A 23328-nucleotide genomic window follows, 5' to 3' on the forward strand; every position below is an offset into this window, starting at 1 on the left:
CGACTAGATCGGGCGGACGGGGTGCCTAATACTTTCCCCGGACCGTTGACCTGTACCCAAACCAATGGACCGATCAATCCCCAAAGGACCTTACAAGAGAGTCATTTTTTAAAAATTATAGGTCTTAGACCCTCCTCTAGGTGGCGATTCCTATATTCAATTCACTTCTTTCTTTTTCCCCAAAGAGGGTTCAGGTGGAGGACACATAATGATTTAACCCCTACCATGGCCATTTGTCCTCACAGGCTACTTTGCTCATTTATTGGGAATTAAATCAAATTTCTATGCAGAGTTCAGCGCCATTATAACAGGAGTATGTCTTCCCAAGGAGAAAAATATCACCAATCTATGGATAAAATGTGACTCAAGGAGTTGTATCTTCAGTTTAGTGTGAATCAATTCTTTGGCTAGTTGTGCAACAGTGGCAATATCTTCTAAGTTATCTGTCATCTATTATTTGGAGAATTAGTCATTGCTTTAGAGAAGTCAATAATGTTGTTGATATGCTGGTAAAAAAGGGAACTACTTTGTAAGGGATTCTTTATTGGGATTCTCATCCAAATTTTGTTGATCATCACATCCCTTGGGATGTACTGGATAGTTAATTGATGGTTCTTTATTAATTACTATTTAATGGCTATAGAGACTGCTAATGGCAATGTGTCTGTATAGTCAATTAGTTAGTCTTGCTCTATGTTGATGGTATTATCGAAGGTAGCGTCAAGATTAATTTTTCTATTTGTTTCAACTTGTGTATGCCTAGACTATAATCGTTTACATCATTCTTTCGTTATTAATATACTCTTTTGCTCATCTTTAGCAAAAAACAAATTCTAAAATATATTAAATTTGATTATTAAATTACGAATTTTTTCTACACCTTGGGGGATTTTTTTTTTTTTTTGGTGAATGACACCTTGAGGGATGTATCTCACTTGATGATATAAATAACTCTAAAACATAATAATTTTGTAATCATCATTCTATTTGCAATCAAATTCCTTTGATTTGAGAAAACTAAAATAATATTTATATTTAAAAAAATATTTACCAAATAAGCTAAGAGTTTTAGGTATGTTATACAATCAAGATTACAAAATCTTTCTTTTTCTTTTCTTTTTAAAATTTTTTTTAGAAGTGATTTTTCTTTGTGCAATTTCAGAAGGGATTTCAGTCCCTTTTACTTGCAACCAAATACTTTCGAAGGCTAGTATATATATATATACTTCTAAGGGCAAGAGATCTCTCTACTTGGTGGTGTTTCCTATTGTTCGGCAATACGGAGATGATAATGCAAGAAAAATAAAGAGAAAGAGAACAAGAGAGAAGCCAACACAAGGTTTAACGTGGTTCGAACTCCATGTGAGAAGCTAAGTGAAAACTTCACACATGAAGCCTACTCCTCAATGCAAGCTCCCCCATTCAACTTTCTTTGCTGGGGGAAGAATTGATTCCTTTAAAAGATGAAGAATATAGCTTAGGATGGAAGGTACAATATTCTTGTAATATGATTTGATCTCCTTCTATATTTGTTGGAAGATTTCTTCCCATATTAGAGTAGAAGAGAGCTAGAGATTTTATTTCCTTAGCAGTGCAAATCATGTACATATTCACTGCACGATTCTCGCTAACACTCCCCCTCCAAGTTGGGGCGAAGATATCTTCGGAGGTCAACTTGGACAGCAGAACTTGAAAAATTCCCTTTGGTAGGGCCTTCGTAAAGACATCTATAAGTTGATCACTACTATGGATATAAGGGGTCTCGACTATCTTGGCTTGAACCTTCTCTCGAACAAAGTGATAGTTAACCTCTATATGCTTCGTACGCTCATGAAAGACAGGGTTTGAAGCTATGTGTATTGCAACTTGATTGTCGCAGAATAATTTTGAGGGAGTACCTAAAGCATTTTCAAACCTGAGATCTTGAAGAAGCAGACGAAGCCAAACAAGTTCACTAGTAGCGGAAGCCATGGCTCGGTATTCGGCCTCAGCACTAGACCGAGCAACAACCTTTTGTTTCTTGCTTTTCCAAGTCACCAAATTTCCCCCTACAAATGTGCAAAAACCAGTAGTGGATTTACAGTCTTGTGGACTTCCTGCCCAGTCCGCATCAACATATCCTACAATCTCAGTGTGTCCATTTTTCTGCATCAAGACTCCTCGACCGGGACAAGATTTTAGATAACGAAGAATTCGATCGACGAGTTCCATATGCCCATCAGTAGGAGAGTGCATGAACTGACTAACATAACTTACAGCATAAGTTATGTCAGGTCTGGTAATTGTCAAATAGATTAGACGACCAACAAGTCTCTGAAATCGACCAATGTCTTGAAGAGGTTTGTCATTTTTAACAAATTTACTGTTGTAATCCATGGGCGTATCAGCAGGTTTGGCTCCCAACTTTCCTGTTTCTTTCAGTAAGTCCAACACATATTTCCGTTGGGAAATAAATAAGCCCTTGCTGGAACTGGCCACTTCGATTCCTAGAAAGTATCGAAGTTGCCCCAAATCTTTGATGGCAAACTTCTCATTCAATCGCTGCTTTAGCACTTCTATTTCATGCACATCACTTCCTGTAATAACGAGATCATCCACATAAACAAGGACCATGACAGTTCCTTTGACCCCTCTTTTGACAAACAACGAGGAATCAGATTCACCCTTCTTAAAAGCAGAACTCTATTTCCCGTACCAAGCACGAGGTGATTGTTTAAGACCATAAATGGCTTTGTTGAGTTTGCATACCCAACCAGTCTGGCTTTCTTGAGGGTGTCCAGGTGGAAGGTCCATGTAGACTTCTTCCTCCAAGTCACCGTGAAGGAACGCATTCTTGACATCCATCTGGAATAAAGACCACCCACAGTTAACTGCAATAGACATTAAAACCCTGACAGTATTCATTTTTACAACTGGAGCAAATGTCTCCTTGTAATCTACCCCATAAGTTTGGGTATATCCTTTTGCTACTAACCGCGCTTTGTAGCGCTCAATGGTTCCATCATTCTTGTATTTGATCTTATAGATCCAACGGCACCCCACTGGCCGTTTCCCTTCTGGTAAGGGAACAACATCCCATGTGTGATTTTTCTTAAGGGCATCAAGCTCTTCTTTCATAGCAGCCACCCATATGGGATCACCTCTAGCCTCAAGGAAGGTGCTAGGTTCTCTATGTGCATCAATAGCAGAGATAAAGCTAATAAACTCCGACCCAAGTTTATCATAGCACACGTGGGCTTGAATCGGAAATTTGGTACTATAGGTAGCAAAATCTTTAAGTCTTGTTGAGGGTTGAGTAACCCGAGTGGACCTTCGTAAAGGTACAAGATTGAGCTCAAGAGTAGGATTCACAGTGGTTTCCAAGTCTTGATTGGGATTGTCACCATTAGTTATGACTAAGTCTTGATTGAGATTGTGATTGTCATGGCCTTGATCAAGACCTCCTTGGTCGAGGTTGTCAAGATTCTCATTAATAACCAGAGTAGCAGGGGCAAATTCATTAATATCAAAAGCACTATAATCATTCTCCATCTGCATGTTCTCCCCCTGAATTTGGTCCCTAGTAGGAAAAAACAATCGATTCTCATTAAAAATTACATCTCGTGAGATAAACAATTTCTTGGAGGAGGGGTCATAGCACTTATAACCCTTCTTAACAGTAGAATATCCAAGAAAAATGCATTTTTGAGCATGAGAATCAAGTTTGCCTCCTGGTGTATGGACAAAACACACACACCCAAAAACACGAAGATGGGAGATATCAACAGGTCGTCCCAGCAACACCTCCTTAGGAGACTTATTTTTCAACACCTTGCTAGGTAGTTGATTAATCAAGTAACAGCTAGCCAAAACAGCATCGGACCAATACTCCTTAGGGAGATTCCCATGAAATAATAACGATCGAGTCACCTCAAGAAGGTGTCGATTCTTGCGCTCGGCAACCCCATTCTGTTGAGGGGTGCCAACACAAGTATTTTGATGGATAATGCCCTGTTCTTTAAGAAAGGTTTCAAAGGGACGATTTTTGTATTCCGTCCCGTTATCAGTGCTCAAAAGCTTCACTTGGGTGTTGTACTGGGTCTTAACCATCTGACAAAAGTCTTGAAAAATAGAGAGGACTTCATTTTTAGAAGTCATTAAATATAACCAAGTGGCTCGTGACATATCATCAATAAACGTCACGAAATAACGGAACCCATCCCGAGAATCAATTGGGGTTGTACCCCACATATCCGAATGAATAATTTCAAATAAAATAGTACATCTGTGAGTACTAGAAATGAAAGGCAGTCTATGCTGTTTTGCATACCGACATGTATCACAATAACTAGAATCAATAGTAAATTCAGAATTAATAGACTGAAGCACTCTATCAGAGGGGTGCCCCATGCGCCAGTGCCATAATTGAGACAAACTCTCTTTACTTTGTGCAACCAAAGCCTATTTTCCAACTTCAAGAATATAGAGATTGTTATGAAATTTTCCTTCACCAATCGTCCTCCCTGTGGACCTGTCCTGGAAAGTGACCTTAGTAGGAGAAAACACAGCATCACAGTTTAGTTCTTTGGTAAGTTTCCCAACAGATAATAAATTGGAAGACAGATGAGGAACAAATAAAACTTCAGAAATAGTTGAAAATAAATTCAGATGTCCTTTTCCTTGAACCGATATTTGGGCACCATTGGCCACAGTTATAGGAGGATAAGAATTTTTGGTCACATTGCATAAATCAGCCAAACAATCAGAGGTGCAACACATGTGTTCTGTAGCACCTAAATCAATAATAAATTGAGTAGTAGACAAGGAGGAGAGGGCAGATAAAGCCTTACCAGAGGTGGCAGCAGCGTTACTGACCTCGGTGGTGCTGCTACTCTTCAAAAGTTGCTGCAATTGTTGGCTTAATTTTCCAAGAGAGGCTTGGAGATCTGTAGGTGTATTATCCTTGGTCTCCACAGTGGCAGTTTTAGCATCATTCCCTTTGTTTTTGGAAGTGCGGAGATGTGGATACAAGGACCAACACCTATCTTTAGTATGGCCATCTTTATCGCAGTGATCACAATGATATTTAGAATTATGAGGCTTGCCTTTCCCCTTGCCGGAATTGGACTGATTTCCATTACCAGACTGTTGGCTCGAATTAGCAACATGAGCCAAGTTTTCAGTGCTTTCTTCTCCAGACTTGGGAGAGGGATTCATAGCACGTTTGCGAGTTTCTTCTCGCTGAACAATAGCACATATAGTAGCAAACGAAGGAAGGGTTGTACCCATTAAAATTTGCCTTTTAATGTCTTCATATTCAGGCCTAATGCTGGCCAGCAATTGGAAAATCCGATCTTGTTCCTCCCGTTGCTTATAAATTTCAACAGTTTGAGCAACGGGACGATATTGACGGAGTTCATCCCATCGCCGTTTAAGATTACCAAGATGATCAGTAAAATTCTAATCGGGTCCTTGAACAGTGAGAGCAATCTCTTGCTGTAACTCAAAAACACGGGATGTGTTGTCCTCGTGACCAAACATGGTTTTAATTGAATCCCACAAAGTCTTGGCAGTTTCTGAATAAGCAAAAATCTCATAGGTAGCAGATTCCATGGAATTAAAAATCCATGACGTAACAAGGTTATCTTGCGCAACCAACTCATCATACTTAGCATCCGTAGGCTCCGGTGCCTTAGATTGGCCAGTTATGTGAACCAATTTTGATCTCCCTCCAAGGGCGCCCATAACGGCCCCCGACCATGGCAAATAGTTGCGGCCATTAAACAAGGTAGAGGTGAGGCAATTGCTGGCCTCAACTCCACTATTGGTCTTAGTTCCATCAACAGCAGACATGATGACAAAGAGTAACGAAACAGCAAACGAAAAAACACTTATCTGATATAGAAGCCGATTACCATCGTATCACCCAGAACGATGCTTCAATCCACGCTCTGATACCATGTTCGGCAATATGGAGATGATAATGCAAGAAAAATAAAGAGAAAGAGAACAAGAGAGAAGCCAACACAAGGTTTAACGTGGTTTGAACTCCACGTGAGAAGCTAAGTGAAAACTTCACACATGAAGCCTACTCCACGGTGCAAGCTCCCCCATTCAACTTTCTTTGCTGGGGGAGGAATTGATTCCTTTAAAAGATGAAGAATACAGCTTAGGATGGAAGGCACAATATTCTTGCAATATGATTTGATCTCCTTCCATATTTGTTGGAAGATTTCTTCCCATATTAGAGTAGAAGAGAGCTGGAGATTTTATTTCCTTAGCAGTGCAAATCATGCACATATTCACTGCACGATTCTCGCTAACACCTACGCTCTCCAATAGGTGAGCATGCCTGGGTATCTATCCAGGGGGCAGAGGCGTCATCTCACGCTGCCCCCCCCGTAGGAAACACCATCAAGATCTTTTTCCCTACAGATATATTTTCTTTTGTAATCATATTTTTGACAAAATTTTGAGGAATCAGATTGTATACTAATACCTATATTATTAAATTCCCATTAAACAGGAAACAGAGACAACAAATTAGACAATTCCATTACATGGTTACTATGTGGGAAAAGCAGACATGGCTCACACCCAACATTAATTATTACAAACAAAGAAGATGGAAGATGGACAACAACTTATTCACCACAATTCTGTAGTATCATATCAGTACTGCATATGTTTAATGTCCACAAGTGCAGGAAGTGCAAGTGCATCCAGCTCCGCACTTGCACTTGCCGTCGTGCTCCGCTGCAGCCATAACCTCAACCACGGCATCTTCATAGTAGCTGCAACCAATAGATCAAGAAGCCCTTCAGCATATCATTCATAAAAAATCAGATACTAAATTGAAACAGCAGGAAATTTACCTCTTTTGGGTCTCAACGATCTCCATTCCGTAGCTGTTTCCCTTCTTCCTGCAATTCACAAGCAGATTAATCAGCTAAATCAGATAAACTGTTACATGTGTTCACATGAAAAAGGATAAATAAGTAAGCATTGATCGATGCTTTAAAATGGAGCACTTACACGCACTGGCTCTTGTCAGCGCAGTCGCAGTTGCCACAGGTCGACATGGTGAGTAAAAGAAAGATGAAACAGGGAAGAATAGATCAGATAATTGGAGGAAGTTCGTTTGTTTTTGTTATATCTTGAGAGCCTGATGAGCTCTGGTATTTATAGACGAAGTCACAAATGGCTGTCAATTAGGGGAAGATATGAGGCACAGTCGTACAGAGGGACATGAGAGGAGCACACGCTTTCTCTGAAATCATCCAAAGCGAATCTCAATTATGTAGTGGGCTGGCCTCCTATTGTCCTATCATGTCATCTTCATTCATCTCTTTTATGTGTGCGTGAGAGAGAGATACATATCTACATCTCTTTCTTTCTGATCAGTCTTTGACATTGGAACGCACACGCAAGGATGCCCCTCTGTGATTATCTCTTTCTTATTTATCAAACACAGGGCATTCTGTAAACTGATGGACATTGATTTATGAAGAAACAAAGGTGATTAAGCCTAAAGATGGAATAGTTTTCCTTTATGAAATTCTTAAACCATTGCCATCAAAGGGCGGGCCTTGGTGCAACGATAAGGTTGTTCCATTGTGACCAAGTGGTCACGGGGTCAAGTTTGGAAACAGTCTCTCTGTGAAAATACAATCCAGATCGTCTACGGCGCGACTGCCCCAACAGCCTGTGCTGCGCAGACACAAGGCAGTGCGCAATGACCGCCTTATCCCTGCCCGAGCGCCTTGCCCGAGTGGGGGACATTGCGCACCGCCTTGTGTCTATGCAGCACAGGCCATTGGGGCAGCCGCGTCGTAAAAGATCCGAATCCATGAAAGTAAGGGGTAAGGCTGCATACATTATGACTCTCCCCAGACCCCACAGTGGCAGGAGCCTTGTGCACTGGGTACACCCTTTAAACCATTATCATCAATCCTGTAAACCAAACCAGTATCTAAGCTTTTCATTTGTTCATGAAAAGTCGGGATTATTTTTGGTGGGGACTATTGTACATGTTTGGTCCATGTGACTATCAGATATGCCAATCAACTATGACCATCCGAATGACACGGCCACGGCTCTTTCTTGTTTAGAACTTACTTTTTAAATTGTCTCAACCTGAAGATTATCAAAAGGGATTATCAGCATATTTGTCTGTTTTCGTTTCCAAGACATAATAGCTAGTGGCTGAAGAGTGCAAATTAAATACACTTCTCATAAAATAAAAATAAAAAAAGTAAATACTCCCTATACCTCCAAGCTTTACACCTTAGGTGTATGGTGTGGTGTCAAAATTAAATTGAAATCGTTTACCGAAATTGAATCGGTTCTTTGCATCGAAACTGTGAAATCATTTAATAAATGGTATGTTTTTGGTTTTAAAATTAAGAATGTTTAGCTAAATGGTTTAAGCCTAATCAAACAGTTTAAACTGATGATAAATCATTTAGAAAATAATTAAGCAAAACAAATATTAGTAATATGTAATAACAATAATTATTTATTGTTACCATTAATGCTTAATTATTGTCATTACATATTACTAATATTTGTTTTGGTTTAAACGGTTTTCTAAATCATCAGTTTAAACTGTTTGATTAGGCTTAAACCGTTTAACTAAACAGTCTTAGTTTTAAAACCAAAATCATATCATTGCCTGGGGTGATATTTGTAAACCTAAATTTGAAGGGGGTAAGGAGTGAGAAAAATTAATGATTTGAATGTTGCATGTATTTTAAAATAGATATGGTGGGTTGCCTCCAAAAAAGACTCGCTTTGGGTGAAGTGGATTCAGCATAAATACTTGCGAATGGATTCAATTTGGATTGTGCAGCCGATCCTAAACTCCTCCTGGGCTTGGCAAAAAATGTTGAAATATAGGGTGCGTATGGAACCTTTTATTCATCATAAAATTGGGAATGGTTTAGATACTCTTCTTTGGTTGGATCCTTGGTACCCTGAAGGAGTCCTTTTCAATAGATTTGGGTTTGGGGATCGCATTAGATATGACGCTGATTTGGACAGGCTGGCTTTGGTGCAATTCATTATGGTGGATGGAATGTGGAGCCATGGCCCTCCCATTTCATCTGATCTTTCCATGGTTTGGGGTCAGCTTACCGGAATTAGTAGACACAATCATCTTCAGAATGATTCTATCTTACGGATGGCCTCCCCTTCAGGATCCTTCTCTACGAAATCGGCTTGGAGCATAGTGACAGCTCCTTCTCCGAAAGTGGATTGGGCGGGTTCGATATGGTTCATTAACTGTATTCCCAGGCATTCGGTAACAACTTGGAGATGTTTGGTGGATGGACTCCCAACCAAAGACCAAATCCGGAAATGTAAGATGATGGTTTCGCCGAACTGTATTTTTTGTTGTACGGGAGTGGAGAATAGGGAGCACTTATTTTTTGAGTACTCCTTTACTAAAAGAATTTGGGGAGTTATTTTGAGCCTCTGTTCTACGTCTAGAATGCCTGGAAATGGTATTCTTGTGGAAGCGGAGTGGATTACCAAGTTTTATAAAGGAGATTCAATTGGGAGTATTTCTAAGTAGAGTAGTATTGTGCCAGTAATATAATTGGTGTGGGGGTCTTTAGACTTTTGTAATTTTCTTTGGTGTTTTTTGTGGTTCTTTGGAGTTGATTCAGTGGATTTAGGTCGTGATTCTTAGTCCGGGAGCCTTTGAGTTTGGGGGAGCTTAGCCCCTAAGGCTTGAAGGGCTGCCCTTGTCTTGTGTATATTTTTTTCCCTCCTTTGCAATAAGATGATCCACTTATCAAAAAAAAAAAAAATAATTAGTAAATATGTAATGGTACAAACAAACAATTATATTTAAAGACAACATATAAGAATTCAATTCATATTTCCATTTTGAAGAAAAAAAAATAAAAAGCATATAATGAAAAGTAGCCATTTGATTAAAAAATATTTAAAAACCTCATAAAACCGAAGAAACCAAAACCATTTATAAATGGTTTCAATTTCAACATGTGAAACTGTTTATTAAACGGTTCCATTTTGATTTTACCTAAAAAATCTTGCACCAAACCGTATACACTAGAACCGAACCGTTTAACACCGTTGGCCCATAGATTGGTCACATTGTGCATTTAAATGGTTATATAGCAATGACATGAAACCAACAAATTAAAGGTTCTTATTGATGATTCCCTTTCATAGAAATTGCTGATCTTTGTATCCAACCTTCGTAGTTCTTATCAGCCGTGTGTGGCCTTATGTTTATTCCCTCTCCCTTTTTATCCATAAGAGGCAAAATAAGTGATCATGGTGATTCTCTACTTTCTCTACTTAAATCCAAATCATATTCTTTGGAGGATTAATGTATCTGCATCAAGATTTACGTCTATTCTTCACACCAAGTTAGAATCCTTTTTGTTGGCACTAATCCCTCGGGAGAGTGCTAGTGGACTTGGTCAGTGGATCAAGTCCGTTAATGGCATCTTTGATTACAAAACTATTATGTACTATTTACTTGCTTTCCAATAAGTGTATGGCCCTTTTGGATCCCTATTTTGGCCCCTCTGTGGATCCTTTTCTGACTCCTAAGAGGCCCCTTACACACAAAAAAAAAAAATTTATTAGGACCCGCATTCTTTGTGTGTGTGTGGAGGGGGGGGGGAGGGTAAAGGGGGTTTGAAAGGTATTTATTGGTTGCAGTACGAACCCTATTCTATTTTAGAATAATTGAGTACCATATTTTAGGTTGTAAGGTGTCTTATAGTCACTATTGTGACCGGGGTACCAAACGCCCATGACCCATGCATAAGTGACCTCGTAGTGAAGTTTGATTTTAAATTTCCAATCAAGGGTGCAAGTTTGGCCCTACTGGCCTGAGCCCGCCCTAAGCCTAAACAGGGCTTGGGTTGAGATACCTTGGCCCTGAGGGTGGGTCAGGGTTGGGAATTTTTGGTCTTGAGTCAAGGCTGGGCCAGGTCAAGTCAAGGTTGAGGCCTTGGGTTGATCCCGGCCTGGCCCAACCCTGTCTTCTTCTTCTTCTTAATTCTTTCTTCCTTTTTTTTTTTTTTTTTGTTCTTTTTCTTCCTCTTCTTTTTTCTTTTCTTTTTTTTTGGTTCTTCTTCTTCTTCTTCCCAGCCTAGCCAGCCCATTCATCTCCCTTCCCTCTTCCATGATCAGGGCCAATCAAGGTCAGCCCAACCTGACCCTGAGGGCGGGTATGGGTTGGATATTTCAGGGGCCCAAGAAAGGGGACTCAGTGTAGAGTGGGGTTTTAAAAGGCCCGGCCCAACCCAAGCATTTCATGGCCGACTCTCCTCCTTTTGGTTTAAAATCTTGTTTTCCTTGTAAGAGTCTGACTCTCTCTCTCCACCAAGATGACTTGAATTTCAACATTCTTTCCTAGTGTGTTTCTAATTAGTGAAGAAACAAAATCTAGAAGGAAAAGTAAATAATTAATTAATTTAATTTTAATGGACAATAAAAATAGTTGCATCAAATCCATTAAATTAAATAAATCAATTATTTAATTAGTAAATCCCAAAATTACCATTACATAATAACATCTTATCATGTACTAACCCTCCATTAATCAACATCGTCATTATGGAATATAGGATATGTATTGAAATACTGCCAAATCCCATTCTATAGTACATGTTGGTATTAGAGTATCTATGTATGTGATCGATCCGCAAACCAACTAAACGCTTCAATTTAAAATACACATATAAGTATCATTTTATGTGAAAATATGTTTGCAAACCATTTCTAAAATGGTACTGAATCCAGATTTTGATCCAACTATCCATTAGACAATCTTTCTCTTGACGTTCCCCAATCGGACAGTGGAGATCATGTTGAGTAACTCTTTCACTCATAAAATGTTGGCACATTCCCAGAACATCGGGTTTTGTTCTTAGAACCTAAGTCATTGACAAACCAAAGTATGTGTTCACATTTCACAGTGACAAGGCCCACTCAGGTACTGGGTCTAGGTGACACATGTCTATCTCATACCTACATCTGGAAGTAACACATGAAGGAATCGATACAAAAAGATTCTTTGCTAATACATGTCCATATGTGCACTCGCATTTGTACCCTGACATCAACATGTCTAGGCGTACCCAATGAGACGACCATATGATAAGGGTGCTCAGTCCAAACCCTAGTCGTGATTACCATTTTAAGTGTAAACTTAAGGATACATAATGCTCTAAAGTTTATATCGTATGTGACAAAATGTATAAATGGTTTGATCCAAACTAAACTGGGATTGATGGACACATAAATCCAACAATCTCCCACTTGTACATCAAAGTCAATTTTTCATACATTTTAAACTCATGCCCTCTATGTGTTTTTCAAACACTTCAGGAGAGAAACCCTTTGTCATGGCATTAGACTGTTGGATAACCTAGAGGGGGTGAATAGGTTACCTTAGTGGAATTTTTACTCTTTTAAAATTATACTAGAGATTCGAGATAGTATAATATAAAGTAAATTAAAACAAGAGAGACACAAACATTTATAGTGGTCCGACTCAACCTTGGGTCTACATCCGCTCCTCTCAACCTTGAGAGAATTTTACTAATCTTTTCCCTTTCAGTACAATAGGTGGGGAAAACACTTTTACAAATCTTTTTACCAGGATAAGAGGATCTTATAATTTTTTATGGATAAGAAAATCCCAAAATCTCTTAAGGATAAGAGAATCCCTTACAAAACCTAATTACAGTTTAGAAAAATGTAAACACACCTTACTCGTCTAGAATCAACCTGATTCAAGAGTAAGAAATTAATTAACAAGAGAAATTAAAAGGAAATGTTACCTAAGCAAGAAGTGCTCCAACTTACTTCTTGCAATGCAATTGTGAATATGCAATGAATAGTATGAAGATGCTTAACCTTTGAGCTTTATACTAGAAGAAGATGAGGCTTTGAATGATAATGTCAAGCTTATGTAACTAAGCTTTCTTCTTGACTTGAAATAACAACACTAAGAGCTTGATTTGACTTTTTCACCTCACAATAAAGTAATCTTTTTGAATTATAGTGATGATAAAGGTCTGACATATTTGGTATTTATAGGCATCATTTAATGCTCAAAAATCATGTGTCAAAATTACTCTAACAGCTATAAAAAGGCTAGTTTTTAGCCCAATCAGTCGATTGTTTGGTTTTGTCGATCGACCACTAAATATAGCCATTGGGACCTTTCATGTCCAGGCGATCGATACTTGGTCAACCGGTTGTACGACCAACAGGCGTTAGGTGACCATTTGGGGGAATCGGTTGAAACTGATTGCTCACTATTTCTAGCAGTCGATTTGGCTCTGCAGTCGATTGACCGGTTTCCCGATCGTTTGGGTTTTTAAGGCATTTTGAGTGTCTGTCTTTTCTTGACTTGAAATAATAACACTAAGAGCTTGAATTGACTTTTTCACCTCACAATAAAGTAATCTTTTTGGATTGTAGTAATGGTAAAGGTTTGACATGTTTGGTATTTATAGGCATCATTTAATGCTCAAAAACCATGTGTCAAAAGTACTCAAATAGCTATAAAACAGTTAGTTTTTAGTCCAATCGGTCGATCGCTTGGTTCTGTTGGTCGACCGCTAAATATAGCCATTGGGGAAAATAGAGCCGTTGGGACCTTTCATGTCCAGGTGATTGATAGTCGATCGACTGGTTGTGCGACCGGTAGGCGTTGGGCAACCGTTTGGGGGAACCAGTTGAAACCAGTTGCTCACTGTTTCTAGCGGTTGATTTGGCTCTGTAGCCAGTCAACCGGTTGCCCGAACGTTTGGGTTTTTGAGGCATTTTGAGTGCCTGTCTCTGATGATCTTTGGTACAGTCTTTTCCCAACGAATGCTAAGGACTTCTAAGGTCTTTGAGTACCTTCCTAGAGTCTCTATATGATGCAAATGCAAATTCATTTATATGTATGCAATTACAATTATGCAAGTGTGTGTGTGTACAAGCATCTTCATTTAAGTCTTCAACTTGATTTCTTCAAGAGATGTTCTTCAAGCTTCAAATAATCTGTTCTTCAAGAGCTACTTTACTTGAGTATCTTGTAAATTCTTCACAGTCTTTATCTCTTCATGCTTTGTCTTGAGCTTCCTCGTGTTTTATGCCTTGACTTGTTTTTCTTTATTATTCCATCAAACATGTTGACATAATAAAACACAATGGCTTGGGCCAACTCTTTTTGTTATCATCAAAACATTTATGAAGGGAGGAAAGTATTTTCCCAACAATCTCCTCCTTTTTGATGATGACAAATGCATGATTTGGCTATAACAGGCATAATGCAGTGATAATAAATAAGACAAGCAACTCATGCATCACCATTATAATTTCAAAACATTAAATATAAACATTGTAAGATCCACCAAATCATGATTCTTCTCCCCCTTTGTCAACAACAAAAATAATAACAGATAAAATCTACATAACCATAAGCATACTCTCCCTAAACATATGCATTAAAATGAAATAAGAATAGCAACCATAGGTACTGAAAAAAGATTAAAACCATATAATCCATATCAGCAAAAATACTTATAGTTCTAGGGAGTACTGCAAACTGAAAGAAAAGTAAAGAGTGCAAATCTAGAATTATTACAACCCAAATTAAAATTGTTTAGAGTCATCAGAGAGAGAATAAAAACTAAGGGGCGGGAGGAAGAGGCATGTTGAAGTAGCTAGTGATGCAAGAGAGATCATAAACAATGGAATCAAGCTTCTTGTCCATCTCATCGAGCCGCCCAGTTGTCTTCTCCATGTAGTCCATCATAATTTTTCTGTCACCAGATGAACTAGAAGATCCTTCACCTGTTTCAGGATTGTAGTCTTCATCCTCTTCTCCACTTTCATCATAGTCTTCATCCTCAGTGTTGAAGGCATTGTTTTGGGTAGCCCTCTTTCTTCGAGCTTGAGAGGAATCAACAAAGGGAGGAACATAAGATGCTATTAATGGATATGATCTTAATTAATGCAACATCAAGGGGAGGCTTATCATGGATAATATTGTAATATTTTTAAATTTTTTTTTTTAAGATAAGATGTTATTAATGGAGGAAGAATTGAATTTAACTAAAAATTATAACAATTAATTGAGGGGGGTTTATCGATTGTTCAACGAAAAATGAGATTATTTTACTCCCTCTTTCTAATTTGTAATTTATAATTAATAATTAATAATAATTATCTCTTATTGAATTTATCTGAAAAAACGTGAGAAAACTGAGTAGGGAAACAATTGGTCCCTTAATTTTTATAAAAGAATGATTAATGTAACATTGAGGGGGTTTATTAATGGAGGAAGAATTTAAATTAGCTGAAAATTATAACAATTAATAATTAATAATTAATGAAGGGTATTTTCAAAATTATAACAATTAATATGGGGGGATTATCGATTGTTCAAGGAATAATGGATAATATAATTTTTTTTTTGGGGTAAGATAAGATGGGATTATTTTATACATTGGAAAGTGGGGTTTTATAGATTGTTCAACAAAAAATGGAATTATTTCACTCTCTTTATAATTTTTAATTTCTAATTAATAATTAGCTTTTATTGAATTTATCTGAAAAAATATGAGAAAACTGAGTAGGGAAAAGATTGGTTGATGAGCACATTTATGTGTGAAATCTTAGGGCATAAATTATACATTTTACCACATTGGACAGAGTTACTCGGTGCTTTCTTGTGCTTTTCAGGGTTTAGGTGAATTCTTGTGAAAATGAAGGAGATGATGCTAAGGAAATGTTTTTAAGCTGTTTAGAGGTGTTAATGGCTTGGATGAGTAGCCCATTGAGTCAGCTTCGCAACGGTTCAAACGACACTTGATTCCGAGTTGAAACGAAGAAGTTACGGCCGTTTCCGTAATGAAGCACGAAAATGGTCTATAGGGGTTTATTTGTAATTATTGACAGTCGACCGGGGACAAAGTGAAGCGAAAGTTTGGATTCCAGGGGCCTTAACGCAATAGCCAGAAGTTGTATTTCCTGTACCCGAAAGATTCCATTTGGAGGGCTCTGGACAGTCCAACTTCAACTTGAGGTATCTTGGGCTCCCGAACTCCAAAGTGGACGAAATTTTGGTCTATTTTGGGTGATTTTTTGCAAGGAACACAATGGTGAGGCCTATATAAGCACCCCATGCTCCACGTTTTCTGAAGGACAGAATGGATATTTTATTTATTCTTGAAGGAATCCTAGTCATCACCCTTACTCTCTCTCTCCTCCAACTTCTCAAGGGCACTTCCGAAATTCTACTTGGGATAGATTTATATTTTCTCATCTATGGAAGGTTGAAAAATCAAAGATGCTTTGATTTTATTGCTTGGAGAAGATATCTACAAAGAAAAGGAAGCATTTGTTAGAATTAGAAGTTTACTTTTCTATAAATAGAAGGTCTATGTAAGCAATCATCTCTTCTTCTTCTTTCTATTTTTTTTCTTTTTTCTTAGGATTCAAGGCATTGTAAAAGAGGAAGGAGAAGAGAATATTCTCTTTTCTTAGGGAATATTTCTCCTACACTTCCCTCTTCTCTCTTCCCCTCTTTTCCCCCTATAAATACCCCTTGCCCTCTGGGTTGTAAGAAGTTAGTTTTTTAGTTCAGTTTTTAGTTAGTTTCTAGTTCAATTTTAATTCAGTTTTTAGTGTAATTTTTAGTTCATTCACTTAGTGAAATTTCTTCTCTTCTTCTCCTTCTAATTTGTGATTTTTGGATTTTCTAAGTTCTATTTTGCTTTTATGATTTTTAATTAATGGTTATAATAGGTTTAGTTTATGCTTTAATTTCAATTCAAGTCTTCAATTGGGTTGTAATTTCTTAATTCTAGTTTAGGTTTTAAGCCTTCTAGTCTAAGTTCTTAAGTTGATGACAAATCTTGAAGATTTAGAAGAGGAGGCCATGGTAAGTTTATGCAAGTATTCAAGCTTTTCATTTACATTCATGCAAGCACATCCAGGTTTTACTATCTAAACTCTCAATCTCATTCTCCATCTCCTCTATCTCTCTCTATCTTCTTCTTCTTCCCCCTCTATTTCTTTTATTTTAATTTTATATGGTTGTGGTTTATGGATGCATTTTTATTCCCTTATTTCTTTTTATGTGGTTAGTATGTGTGGCTGCATTTTTATTCCTTTCAATTCGCTTTAGTTTGATAGGTTAGATGCTCATGTGTTAGGACGTCGATTTAATCCCTTAATTTTGTTAGATGCTTATGAGTTAGGATGCATTGATTTTCATTAGTTTAATTAGTTTAATTTAACACTTTAATTTGGTTTACTTTGCATTACTTTTAAGTTAGTTAAATAAAGTGGTGTATATTTCCTCGTGTTCGACCCGTACGCTTGCGGTTTTATTTTAACTCAAACAAGTTTTTGGCGCCGTTGCCGGGTAGATTATAGTCCATTTTATTTTTTTGATTTTTAAGTAGTTCGAAGTGTTTTAGTTTATTATTTTCTCTTCTTTTTCTGAAAAAAAAAAAAAATTAGTTTTTGAAAACCTCTTCTTGTTTCTCTTCTGTTTCAAATAGTGTGCGCCCAATCTAAAGTCCTTCATATGCCCAAACCCAGCCAATCTTGGTGCCCCTTGATTCGTTGGGTGGTTTGGATTGGCATGTGACTTATCTTTGGAGGTGGCCACTCTTGATAACAGGAAAGCGACATAGTGAAAGAGTTTGAAAATAGAAACGTATAGTAGTCTTCCACTCTACATCAGAATCCACTAGGAGTTGCCCTACATGGCTCGTGAAGACTATATGGGTTCCTTTGTTGTCAACCTATATGGCAACCTTACAGCTTTGGAACCACTGTTTCGATTTTTGAGGGATAGATGCACTATCTACCTTGGGCTCCCTCATGTTTTTTTTTTTTTTTTTTTGTTTTCTTGTTTTTAGTGAATTTTTTTTCTAGTCTTGTATTTATTTATTTTTCTAAGGGAGACCTCAATTTGGGATTGGTGGTTAGTTTAGAATTATGGGAGATACACTTCCAAATAAGACTTTGGGGGAAAGATGGACCTATGCTAAGGCAACCATGCTTTTGGAGAAAATGTTTAAATAGGTTAGGGAAGCCAAAAGTAGTGACATAGAGACCAATTTTGCACCACCCCAGTACAATTTTGCTCCCCAACACAACTATGGACTTTCGGAAAATTTTGATTGGTCACATCCCCAGACTATCCATGTTATGGAAGGATGCCATAATCTTTATGGGGGTAGCTATGGTGATGAGAATGTGAGTCCCCAATTTCAATACAATTCTTTTGGCACTTACAATCAGGGGTGGAGTGATCATCCCTATTTCTCGTGGGATCAATGGAATAACCAAGCTGGACCACCCAATTTCCAATATCATGGTCAGTTTGGTCCTCCAATGCCCAACCCTCTATCGAAACTCAATGGGCCACCTCTCCTTGAACCATATCACTAACCCCTTGAGTTTCAAAACATGGGTGAGGAGGCCACACTGAATGAGCTTGAGAAATACATAGACCTTCTCACAACAAGCCAAAATACCATGGAGAAGCAACTCTCTCAACTGACAACCATGGTGCAAGAGGAGGAAACGGGTACATTACCTAATCAGCCTGAACCGCCCCATCCCCAGTTTAATGATATTGAAAGTCTACCACCCCAGTTTGAGGCTAATGAGAGTCATTCCCAACAAGCTGCTTTTCATGATGATTTATTTGTTAAGATTGAGTCTCCTCAGGATATTAGTGAAGCGAGATTTGATGTGCTACCTAGGGAAGTCCAACTTTTTCCTGAAATTTCTGATTTTAGTGAGCCTAGTGTTTTTATTGATTTAGAATCAGATTTTTATGACTGCATAGAAGCCCAAGAAATTCGATCTCCCCCTCTCTCTTTTGAAAACTTAGATAATTGTCATTTTGAGGATTCCATTGTCTCACATGTTGATTTGTCCAAACCTCCTAGGTTTGACGATTTTATTGAGGAGGACAATATTAGTCATAATGCCTTTCAAGCATATTTCCATGATCCTTATTTAGCAAATCAAGTTCTCCAAAGAGCGGATAGTTTTATTGCTAGGATTGATTTGAGTAAACCTCCCATTTTTTATGGTTATTTTGATGAGGTTATTCATAATCCTTTTTATGCTTATTGTGACTCATTCTTGGTTGGTTTTTACGATAATGACATGTGTTCTACATTGCAAACAGGAGAGAAGCGACGGATTTATGGCCTGAGTTTTAGTGCCTTCATTTTTCACTGTCCCATGAGGACAGATTTTTCTATTGGATATTTCTCAGTTGTGCTTAATTTCTATATTATTTCTCATTTTACCAAAATTCATGGTCGATTGTTTTCTGGGTCTGAAGCTATTTCTCTATTTACTGGCCATGGATTGAGATTTCTGTTGCTACCCCTAGTACTTTTTGTAGAGCTCATGACTCTTCATGACCTTCTTTTTTTATTATATCTGATAAGCCCTTTCATCTCCTCCCTTGTCCTTATTATTTCTTTTATGCATGCATTGAGGACACTGCATGAATTAAGTGTGGGGGGGATGTTGGGCTTAATTAGTGAATTTTGATTGTGGCAATAGTTTGGTTTTGTGCATATGTCTCTTTGATTGCAAAACAAGAGAGAGAGGGAATTAGGTGTCCTAGCATGCGAAATAATAAAAATCCCTTTTCAAGGACAGTAGTTGGTTTGTATCCGGTGATGGGGATTGAGTTTGAAAATATGAGTGTTATTTCATTTGATGGCTAGATTCCTCTATGTGTTTTATGGACCCTTTGATCTTTTGGCTATTAGTTGAGACCAATTTGTTTGTGGCAAGGCAAGGCATGAAAGTGGAAGTGAATGAAAAAAAAAAAAAAAAAAAAAAAAAAAAAAAACAAGGAATAGAAAAGAAAGTGAAATTCCTTGGGACTAGACAGGGCACTATGCCTCATGAAGCAGGGTGACTTGATCGAAATTCCTTGGAAGGAAACTCAAAAAACTCTTGCATCAATGTCTCAATGTCTTATGGATATATGCAAAAAGCGAAGCTACCAAGTATTTGGGTGTCTGGTGTATGCTCCACCATGTCATTCAGAGAATAATAGTGGAGTAGGAATAGAGTTTGTGGTTGAGAAAGAAAAAACTTTTGCCTTAATGCCTGAAAAAAAAAAAGAGAAGTATGGTCAACAATACTCAATGCCTAAGTCTTTGGTTCCATCGATGCTATGGGGGGGTTTACTTGAAGGTGAGTAGTGTTAAGAAAATATGAGGAGATCCCTTGAACTTGATGCATGCTTGTTACTTGAATTGATGTGGGGTGATGAAATTCAAGTGTGGGGGAACCTTTGGCTCCTTGATCTTTAGTTGAACACTTTTTGGGATTATGTGCACTGTCCTACTTATGCCATGATTAAAATTTGCGAGCATTTATTTACAATTGAATTTTGGGTGTATATTCATTGCAAACACCCACGAGACACAACTCGTCCACTAGGGGTAACCTAGGGGTTTAAAGGCTTGTTGCACATGCTAAGTGCAAGTGATTCCTACGAAAGTGAGTTAGGATTTTCATCTAGGTTAGTTTTGTTTTGCTTTACTTGAGGACAAGTAACGTTCAAGTGTGATGAGCCATTTATGTGTGAAAGGCATAACTTATAGCATTTTCATTGGATAGAGTTAGGTTTAGATTTAGGTGAATTCTTGTGAAAATGAAGGAGATGATGCTAAGAAATGCTTTTAAGCTGTTTAGAGGTGTTAATGGGTTGGATCGTAGTAACAAGTTTTTGTGGAAGGTTGAAAAATCAAAGATGCTTTGATTTTATTGCTTGAGAAGATATCTACAAAGAAAATGAAGACATTGGGAATTGGAAGTTTACTTTTACATAAATAGAAGGTCCATGTAAGCTTCTCTCTTCTTCTTCTTGCTTTCTATTTTTTTCTTTTTCTTAAGATTCAAGACATTGTAAAAGAGGAAGGAGAAGAAAATATTCTCTTTTCTTAAGGAATATTTCTCCTACACTTCCCTCTTCTCTCTTCCCTTCCCCTATAAATACCCCTTGTCCTTTGGGTTGTAAGAAGTTAGTTTTTAGTTCAGTTTTTAGTTAGTTTCTAGTTCAATTTTAATTCAGTTTTTAGTGTAATTTTTAGTTCATTCACTTAGTGAAATTTCTTCTCTTCTTCTCCTTCTAATTTGTGATTTTTGGATTTTCTAAGTTCTAGTTTGCTTTTATGATTTTTAGTTAATGGTTATAATAGGTTTAGTTTATGCTTTAATTTCAATTCAAGTCTTCAATTGGGTTGTAATTTCTTAATTCTAGTTTAGGTTTTAAGCCTTCTAGTCTAAGTTCTTAAGTTGATGACAAGACTTGAAGATTTAGAAGATGAGGCCATGGTAAGTTTATGCAAGTATTCAAGCTTTTCATTTACATTCATGCAAACACATCCAGGTTTTACTATCTAAACTCTCAATCTCATTCTCCATCTCCTCTGTCTCTCTCTCTATCTTCTTCTTCTTCCCCCTCTATTTCTTTTATTTTAATTTTATATGGTTGTGGTTTATGGATGCATTTTTATTGCTTTATTTCTTTTTATGTGGTTAGTATGTGTGGCTGTATTTTTATTCCTTTCAATTCGCTTTAGTTTGATAGGTTAGATGCTCATGTGTTAGGACGTCAATTTAATCCCTTAATTTTGTTAGATGCTTATGAGTTAGAATGCATTGATTTTCGTTAGTTTAATTAGTTTAATTTAACACTTTAATTTGGTTCACTTTGCATTACTTTTAAGTTAGTTAAATAGAGTAGCGTATTTCTCCTCGTGTTCGACCCATACCTACGAATGACCCGTACGCTTGCGGTTTTATTTTAACTCAAACATTGGTCCATTAATTTTTATAAAAGAATAATTAATATAACATTGAGGGAGTGTTTATTAATGGAGGAAGAATTTAATTAGTTGAAAATTATAACAATTAATAATTAATAATTAATGAAGGATAGTTTTTTGGGCTTATTGATATTGTTGAAGGGTATTTTTTATATGAAAAGATTTGCCATGACTTTTGAGTTTCTGCATTTATAATATAGTATGGTAGTATGATATATATATATATATAAACTTCTAAGGGTAAGAGATCTCTACTTGGTGGTGTTTCCTATGCTCTCCAATGGGTGAGCACGCCTGGGTATCTATGTAGGGGCAGAGGGGTCATCTCATGGTGCCCCGTAGGAAACACCACCAAGTAGAGATCTTTTTCCCTAAAGATATATTTTCTTTCGTAATCATATTTTTGATAAAATAACTATACGATTAAATTCCCATTAAACAGGAAACCGAGACAACAAATTAGACAATTCCATTACATGGTTACTATGTGGGAAAAGCAGACATGGCTCACACCCAACATTAATTATTACAAACAAAGAAGATGGAAGATGGACAACAACTTATTCACCACAATTCTGTAGTATCATATCAGTACTGCATATGTTTAATGTCCACAAGTGCAGGAAGTGCAAGTGCATCCAGCTCCGCACTTGCACTTGCCGTCGTGCTCCGCTGCAGCCATAACCTCAACCACGGCATCTTCATAGTAGCTGCAACCAATAGATCAAGAAGCCCATCAGCATATCATTCATAAAAAATCAGATACTAAATGGAAACAGCAGGAAATTTACCTCTTTTGGGTCTCAACGATCTCCATTCCGTAGCTGTTTCCCTTCTTCCTGCAATTCACAAGCAGATTAATCAGCTAAATCAGATAAACTGTTACATGTGTTCACATGAAAAAGGATAAATAAGTAAGCATTGATCGATGCTTTAAAATGGAGCACTTACACGCACTGGCTCTTGTCAGCGCAGTCGCAGTTGCCACAGGTCGACATGATGAGTAAAAGAAAGATGAAACAGGGAAGAATAGATCAGTTAATTGGAGGAAGTTCGCTTGTTTTCGTTATATCTTGAGAGCCTGATGAGCTCTGGTATTTATAGACGAAGTCACAAATGGCTGTCAATTAGGGGAAGATATGAGGCACAGTCGTACAGAGGGACATGAGAGGAGCACACGCTTTCTCTGAAATCATCCAAAGCGAATCTCAATTATGTAGTGGGCTGGCCTCCTATTGTCCTATCATGTCATCTTCATTCATCTCTTTTATGTGTGCGTGAGAGAGAGATACATATCTACATCTCTTTCTTTCTGATCAGTCTTTGACATTGGAATGGATCCCACTCTGTGGTTATCTCTTTCTTTTTTATCAAACACAGGGCGTTCTGTAAACTGATGGACATTGATTTATCAAGAAACAAAGGTGATTAAGCCTAAAGATGGAATAGTTTCCCTTTATGAGATTCTTAAACC

General features: G+C 37.5%; 2 long non-coding RNA genes across 2 annotated transcripts; both read right to left on the reverse strand.

The window, feature by feature from the left end:
• Positions 1-601: 601 nt before the first annotated feature.
• LOC122653090 lies at positions 602-7161 on the reverse strand. The gene is made up of 5 exons (XR_006331706.1): positions 7015-7161; positions 6855-6902; positions 6632-6773; positions 3038-3041; positions 602-614 (listed from the first exon to the last, which is right to left on the reverse strand). It is a non-coding gene; the product is annotated as an uncharacterized LOC122653090 (long non-coding RNA).
• A 9966-nt stretch (positions 7162-17127) lies between these two features.
• On the reverse strand, positions 17128-22943 carry LOC122652179. Its single transcript, XR_006331562.1, has 6 exons — positions 22806-22943; positions 22646-22693; positions 22423-22564; positions 20989-20994; positions 17742-17745; positions 17128-17138 (listed from the first exon to the last, which is right to left on the reverse strand). It is a non-coding gene; the product is annotated as an uncharacterized LOC122652179 (long non-coding RNA).
• Positions 22944-23328: the final 385 nt, after the last annotated feature.

The sequence above is a fragment of the Telopea speciosissima genome, chromosome 2 (assembly GCF_018873765.1).
Source record: "Telopea speciosissima isolate NSW1024214 ecotype Mountain lineage chromosome 2, Tspe_v1, whole genome shotgun sequence".
NCBI classification, from domain to species: Eukaryota; Viridiplantae; Streptophyta; class Magnoliopsida; order Proteales; family Proteaceae; genus Telopea; species Telopea speciosissima.